Source organism: Halyomorpha halys, unplaced genomic scaffold (genome assembly GCF_000696795.3).
Source record: "Halyomorpha halys isolate HHAL.00 unplaced genomic scaffold, Hhal_1.1 Scaffold438.1, whole genome shotgun sequence".
Lineage (NCBI taxonomy): Eukaryota > Metazoa > Arthropoda > Insecta > Hemiptera > Pentatomidae > Halyomorpha > Halyomorpha halys.
This window is the reverse complement of record NW_027107367.1, coordinates 755,194-763,683: the sequence shown is the minus strand read 5'-3', so window position 1 is coordinate 763,683 and position 8,490 is coordinate 755,194. Positions and strand designations below refer to the sequence as shown.

Sequence of the window (8,490 nt, the reverse complement as noted above, 5' to 3'; positions counted from 1 at the left end):
TAATATAAGCTGTTAAATGTTTAGATGTCCCTGAGGATGGCTGGAAGGGCCGAAACGTAGGACAAATAAATAAATATATAGTGTTGAGACTATTTTGGATATTTAATTAATTAATTGATAAATATTACCTGGTCTCGAAAAATTTTGAAATAATATAATTACAATAATTTAGATAACGTAAAAAATCTACTTGAACATTTTCCCACAGTTTAAATACACAATTTCCTACTTCTGGACAAGGAAACATTTTGCTGGACCTCTTTTATATGGCAATCAATATCGGCGTTATAGAATGAGGATGTTTTCACATTTCTCAGAATATTTTTACATTAATATGACATGAATAAAATTAATTGTATGAATTTTTTTTTAAGATTAAGGAAAACTGCTAATTCCTTCCGCTGAAATAAATGAAAATACCTCTAGATTAAATGGTTCGTTCATACTTGAATGGCAATATGAATTTGGAAAACAAGGCTTTACAACATTGGTAATAATGTAAATAAATTTTCCTGGTTATTATGTTGTAGAAACTCATTCCTTCTTTTTTTTTTAAAAACTATTACACTAATTTTATGTATTTTCGTACTGATTTTTATTTCTTCTTTAAATATAAGACGATAATAATTAATTAAAGGAACTATAATTAGTTTATATGGCAGTAAAAACAAAATATTGGCTTGAGAAAAATACACGAGAGTAGACTGTCACTTCTGATATTTAAGGCCGAGCAGTCTAAGGCGGTGAAGGAACCAGAGAGGTTCACAACGATGTGGGGACGATTCCCACCCGAATCAGTTAATATTCATTTCTCAGCAGTCATGAGAAACGAATCTTGACAATCCTATTCTGGTTAGTATGGGGGAGTGGAGGAAGCAATGTTTATGGTATATATGTTTTTAGTTCATTGTGTATGAAAAAATCGTAAATATGATCAATAGATAGCCTGTCGATAGCTAGAATTCCTATAGATTGCTGAATTGTATCCTTTATTATACCTAAGACATTGGCACACTGTTTTTGATAAAAAAATAAAAAGGAACAGAACACACACGGTGGTAATATTTTTTATGAGTGATTTTTATTCCATATTTTATAAAATATTAACAACATATACTCCTTTTCTTACGATGCCTAGTCACCATTCCGGTTTTCTACCTCGATACCAAGAGCTTATAATAAATTTCATTATAACTTCATAAGAGGCGGGTAGGAAGAAGACAGCACACAAAAGCCGCCGTATTATGTTATTTACAGACTCCAATAACCCAACAAGATGCCATCAAAGACTAACCCTGGCTGATCTCCATTATGACGGCAAAACTGAAATTTAACGGAGGATCCTTATATCTTTTCTTCCTTTAAAGCTTCAGAAAAATTCTTTACATTTTCTTCTTTACAAAAATTGATAAAACAATAATTATTTTAAACATATACTACAAACACAGAGAACTGAGACGAAATTAATCGTCAATATACCCAGATGTATACTATTCCACGTCATAGGCAAACAATTTTTTTATTTTTAATTAGTTTAAATAAAGGATAAAATAATCTTGACTAATAGAAACCTAACAGCTAAGCTACTATCTGAAGTCCCGCCACATAACATTAAAATTTAAAGACCAATCCATACCTCTTTAGAGGGAACATAGATATTTATTGACAAAATAGCAGATAAAAATTATCAAGAAAATGTAACAAAAGAAAATTAATGAGATCCTAATTTATCATTACAACTATTTTCATAATAAATGAAAATAATTCAAGTAGAGGTCTATGAATATGTTTATATTACATGGTTTAGTAAATATTTTATTAAATATAAAGGAAAGGAAAAGGAAAGAAGGTACAAAGACAAGAAGAGAATTGCAACAACTCTTATATGAACAGTAATGCTTATGCAGCTTCAGATACCAAACAGTACATAATTAAAACTAAAAAAATAAAATAAAAATATAATATGATTATAAAACATTGAATGATTTAAATCTATATGCAAACAAAAAAAACTGTAGTTAAAATTTAAAATCAAAACTTAGATTTTGATGTATAAATGTATAGATTAAAAAGTTTCTCTTAACATATTAATTTCAAGGTATTCTAAGGTAGAATAATACTTACTGCGGGAAAAAATGCTACCAGGGCCTGAAAAAATAAAATAAAAAGTATTAGAATATTATGAAATAAGATAAAAACAATGATAATTATAATAAAACAAATTTAACTTGATTAAGTGTTCCAGTATAAAAATTTACACATAAAAATAATATAGAATAGACATTACTAAGCCGATTTATTGATAGTTTACCAAAAATTATTGTTTTTTACATGAATAAGCCCTTTCTAATAAAAATTGCTCTTTATAATGCTGTTGTTTTTTCTCCTGCAATTCTAATTCACGAATTATTTTTTATAACCAAGAAGGGGTCACTAAAATATCTTATGACATGAAAAATATTTATATATTTTTTTAAAAGCGGATTAACTTATTCTTTATTAAAGTTAATATACTTTCCAAGTCAGCAATTTTGAATGTTGAGATAATACTATTTATTTACATTAAGAATTCAATTAATTAATTTTCTTCTCATCAAAAGTTCGATTGTAATAAAAAAAATAGAAATAGAACATTTTAACACCGATTTTACGTTTGCAATAAAAATTTAATATATTAATTAAACATCAGAAGCTATTTTGATACTTGCAAAAATGAGTATTGAATTTAATATTACCATTGTTGTGTATTTTATTTAAAAACCAATAAAAAAAACTGGGATGAGTCTAGAGTTTTTTAAATTAGTTAAATAAAATTAAAATTTATAGGAATGGATGTATTTAACATGTAATTTTACTTTAAGATTTATTTTTTTATTATTACTTTTTGTTTATATTTTTTTATATTATGATAATTTAATTTATATTTATACTTTTTTTTGGTTTTCACTAGGAAAATTTAAATTTATGTTTAAACAACTAGATCTTAATGTTTATGTATAATAATTATGTATAGTCTTAATAGTTTCTTTAATCTAATCTGGAAAAAAAAGTTTTGGAATGAGAACCATGTCGATTTCAACGTATACTATAGGTTGTAAAAAAAAGAATCTATTTTTGCCATCGCCTAACTTATACTATTCCTAATTATTATTAAATTTGTTATTATTTATAAGTCGATATTATAATCATCGTAAACTAAAAATATGCTTAAGAACTGAGAACAAACATAATATGAACTGGCAGTTCTTCTTATGGTGAGAAACTCCTCAACTATTTCGATAATACAACAAATATTACAAACAACTGCTGAAGCCGGTAACGGTTCGCTGACGTCTCAACACTGCGTGAAAGTTAAATTGTTTCTACGCGTTAGTTGTTTTTTATAAAATGTGTTCAAACTGAGGGTTCTTTTGAATGCTGTAGTACTCAAGATAGGAAAATTTATTGATTTATAAAAATTAATTTTGTTGAGAATACATTCACAACTTTTGGTCTTAATGGCTCATATATCCTCTATTTTGTTATTTAAAGGAAATAATTTTTTTTTTAAATTAATCTTATAGTGATAATGACTTATGAATTATTTATAATGACTGAAAAAATCGCAAATAAAATAGGGAAGTGAAAAAAAAAAATTAACCTCAATAACTCCCAATGAGGTCGATAGAGGCGCGAGCGGGAAATGCGGAAAATACTAGAAAGATTCCTGTATATATAAATGTGATTATTTGAAAAAAACCAAGGAGACATATAAGAGTAGTAACCAGTTATTTCAACGATTATTATTATTACATATTTATCACTACCATATTATTTGTATAAAAGAATAACTTTTATTTTTTTTAAATTCACGTACATACATCTTGACAAACGACTAACCTGGAATCCTCACACAAGACTGAAAAGACAGGAAAATGCACGCAGATTCCGACTAGTACAGCACTTACTAGACAAACGGTCTAAACTTCCTACTCATTACAAAAGACTGATCTACATGACAATAATAAGACCCATCTGGACATACGGAGTTGAGCTTTGGGGCCCAATCTTTACAATCCAAAATCCTTCGTAAAATCCTCAATGCTCCTTATTTTGTTACTAATAAAACCATCCATAAAGACCTAAATGTTCCTTATATAACCGACCTAGCCCGAACCCGATATTATTCATTCCATAATAAACTCCCTAACCACCCAAACCCACTAGTTTCTAACATTGCTTCCTCTTCCATTCCTGGCAATCCTCCGAGGCCCCTGAAAAGAAGATGTATATTTGTTAGTTGTACAGTTATATGTACAGCTTATATTGTAAACTGTATTTAGAGTTCTACTACTGGGTAGTTTCTCTACATCCTGTATCATATCATTATGTCATTATGATCAAATTTACATGTTGTATTTTTTATACAGTTGTAAATATCAATAAATAAATTAAAAAAAAAAAATTTCACGTACATATTTCCAGTTTGAATATAAATATTTCATGAATAGCATCATGATCAAAAGTCAGGTTAGGCAATTGCAAGTATACGTGATGAATAAATGACAGTTTACAACCTGTCTGAAAGATGGATAATATTTTATCAAAATCAATGGGTATATTATTACCTTTTGGAAAATTATTAAAAGGCAACTAATGAAGATTAGCCAAATTAATTTTGAAAATATTGATTTGAAACACAAATGTGGCCGGAGGAAATTTAAGTTTTGAACACTGAATGACTTTTAGATTCATAATTTGATTTGCCAAAAATAACTTAAATTATACGTGAACTAGTGGATACATGAACTTTTCCAAACAATTGGTAAAAATGGCTCAAAAAAGATCATGATCTGAGCTAGCATAGAAAGAGGTTTGTAAGTTATTAAATAAAATTCACCGACAACTGTGTCAATATTTTAATAGATACAAATCAACTTAAACGAAAAAAAAACATATTAATTACCTCGTATCATAACCTCATAATCAAATTTATTGGCATATTTTGTTACATATTTTTTCACAATTTTATTTACAAACTTGTATTTGATAGCTGTAACATAAGCTGAAATCGATGATAAATATATTCAGAGAAGCTCCGCATTTTTTTCATTAAGCCACAGAACTATCAGATTAAGGTTTCAATACAAACTTTATAGAAACCAAATTCAGTCAGGAGGCTATCGAGTGATGGCATCGATACTACAATTATAATTAATAGACATATATTCAATTCCAACAGAAAATACGGTTGCATGTAACTTGAAGCATACGTTTTGTTTTATTTATACATGAGATGGTTATAAAACGCATAGTTTCATAAAAAATACGAGGTTGAGTCACGAACAAGGTTTATTTCAATTAAGTATCTTTAATTATTAGTTATTATTATTATGTTTTCCTTTATTTTTTAAATATTTTAATAAACATATACTTCAATACAATATAGTTGTTGAAGTCCTCTCTCAAATTGAATAATAGGTCATTAAAAGCAATTTTACCAAAAAAAGTAGTACTATTGTTTTTAGTTTTTAACGCAACGATAACGTAACTGGGTCACTCCTTACAGTGTTTTGTAGATAGAAATAATTAATGAACGTTTGAAAGATCATGCATGAGATAAGCTGAAATCAATATCGTGAAATTTTTTTTTAGAAAAGTCATAATCCATAAAAAAATAGATAAGAATAAAAGATAACCTAAATTTACTCATTTTTTTTTTAATTTGGTACATTCAGGTTAAGTCCTTCTATATAAATTGCTTTCGTTTTATTTCATAAAAATATCAGAATTTCTTTCAATTTAATATTAAAATAAATTTTTTTTTAATCTAATAGATACAATGCCGTTTTTCAATTTCAGGCCCTTTTTAAATATTGCCCGATTAAACTATCTTAAAGTGCTTTCTTCCCTTTTTAAACTAATATTTCAAAAATTAAAACTTTTAAAAATTTTAATAAATAAAAAACAAAACAATTATTACTTAATAATGGATGGAACAAATGGTTATATAAAACAAAGAATATCAATATAGTTTCACTTGAACTGGAAGAAGTTAAATTAAGGTTAAGCCTTATAATCAAGGGAATACTTACATCTTATACTAACAATTCAACAAAATATTAACTTACGATGAATAAAATATAAATTATATTACGCAAATAATTGAAATAATTCTTAATTTTAATTAATTCACATTGTCATTCTAAATTTAAATTTATTGATAAAAACAGTAAAGCAATATTTTAATAATCTAATCAAATTACAAAAGTAATAAAACTTTTATTTGAAAAGACGTATTCCTTCGTTTTGTTTTTAGTGAAATGGCGTTCCGTTAATTTTAAATGTTGATTAAAACATAAATTGGCTCTTTTGAAAGATTAATGAAAATGTAAAGCAATTATAGTCTATACGTTATTTTATTGTCAAAGGGTGAATTTATGTTCTCATAATAAAAATAATACAAGCATAGTAACAAAGGAGTTAGAATTTAATTATATTTCCAGACATTCCGTTAAAATAAATTATTTAAACTTTTTTTTTTGTTAAGAAACGTCGAAAAAAAAATTAAAAGAAAACCAGAGATAATATAAATATATTTAATTGTTTATTGTAAGTGCTGAACTGATTACCTTGTAATATTTATTCTACCCTCTCGAAATTTCACAATTATTGTGGAAATAAAATAATAAAATAAAAATCTGAGTAATTTTAAACAATCAATGCCACATATAGTGGACCTCACTATACCCCTTAAAATACCCATGGGTAAAAGAAAGAAGCATTTACAACTTACATCTTTTGTACTCAATTATTATTTATTTTCAATGGAGGGTACGAAAAAAAAAACAATCAATGTCGGAGTTATATTCTTTATTTCCCCTAGATGCTATATTTTTGACATTCATCTGATAGAAACAGTAAAAAAAAAAAAAAGAAAGATTAAAATAAAAAAAAACAGGGCACCCTAAATGTACAGGTAATTTACTAATGCATTGTATTTAAAACAATAAGTATCTAAATCTAAATATGTATATATATGTGGATTTCAAAATAACTAAGAAACTAAGTGCTATGAAAAGCGACTTATGAAGGTACTGGAATAAATACTTAACCTACTTGATCTGAGTAGAACAATGATTCTAGCAAGGTCGGTAAGTACTGATTACCTTAATAGGAGGGACGTGACGACCGTGCGGGTCATGGCGTGGGTCCCAGAGCGCCCGTTACAGAATGTTGTGTGTTCGATTCCCACCTGGGACAGTAGATAGTTATTTCTCGGCGGTCACGAGAAATAAATCTTGACTCTACCATCTTAGTACGAAGCGGCAACTCCGGTAGCCGTCAGGGGTAGGCAAAAGGACCTCTAGGCCTACAAACCGGACTAATTTTCTCCCCCGCCAGATAAAAATACTAAAATACCTTAATAGGACGAGTGTTTTAGAAGCAGTAGGACCTTTCGAAATGTATTATTTTTACTTTTCGAAATGTATTATTTTTACCATTTACACATTGTCACTTAAACCATTCTTAAAAACGTTTTGGGGGAAGAAGGATTTCAAAATGTAGAACAGCGCGTAATACTCAGCCTATAACGATGATTTTCTGATTTATACTACTTTCACCGCGCCTCCTCTCATAGAATTGTATAGCACAAATAAATTAAGCAAAAAAAAAAAAAGCGTTAATCAAAGGTTAATTACTAAAAAATGATCAACGCTTTTTATCAATTTTAGTGCTCTAAGAATTGATTAGTTATTCAATATAATTACTATAAAACTGTTAAAGTTTATTAAAAGTTCCTTTCTTCATCTTTTATAATTTCAAATAAAAGATGGGACACAATTTAATACAGAATATATAATACTGGCGCCTAAAATTGGTTACGCGTACGAATAGACGGAGCAGGAGGTGGCTGAGTGTAATTGAAGAATCAGTAATGAGCTACACTGATATTAGCTGGCCCTTATTGGAACCCTCGGCAGAATTTTTCATTTTTATATTCTCCCATCTAATACAAACTGGATCTCCTGTCAAAGATTTTTTTTTTGCTTTTGTTTTTATTTCGCTTAACTTTAATTAAGTATACATTAATTAAAACATACACCATAAAAACCGATGTTTTATTAAATCAGTATATTATTTCATACACTTTAATTACAAAAAATTTATCGCATAAACTTTGAAATTAATAATTTCCTCATTTCTATATATTTTATATACAAATACATACACATATACAAGTGAATAGAGGTGGGTCAGTAGCCCATCATCGTTTAGGTTTATTTGACAAATATCTACACAGTTGTGTTTCAATCTGCTCAGATAAAAAAAAAAAAATGAAATAAAAGCAATAATATTTTTTATATAAAAAAGAATATGTATCTCTAATATTCGAAATTTTAAAAATTAGCCCTTTCAATAAATTCTATCATAGTTTCCAACTTCAAACGGGTGAGAGGAGAAATTGACTAAAAATCAACAGAATTATAGAACTATTAAACCAAAAAT

General features: G+C 27.5%; 1 protein-coding gene and 1 long non-coding RNA gene across 15 annotated transcripts in view; one reads left to right on the top strand and one right to left on the bottom strand.

Moving 5' to 3' along the window:
- The window catches only part of Lar (tyrosine-protein phosphatase Lar), a 969,819-nt gene that overhangs the window by 484,478 nt on the left and 476,851 nt on the right, over positions 1–8,490 (bottom strand). For all 12 annotated transcript variants that reach the window (XM_067045667.1, XM_067045668.1, XM_067045669.1 and 9 more), the window contains one exon: positions 2,125–2,148. The gene's annotated coding sequence lies outside the window, so the exon portion shown is untranslated. The remainder of the gene's footprint in view (positions 1–2,124; positions 2,149–8,490) is intronic.
- LOC136795367 (uncharacterized) overlaps positions 1–8,490 on the top strand; it is a 188,476-nt gene that overhangs the window by 2,262 nt on the left and 177,724 nt on the right. The gene's annotated exons all lie outside the window — the stretch shown is intronic.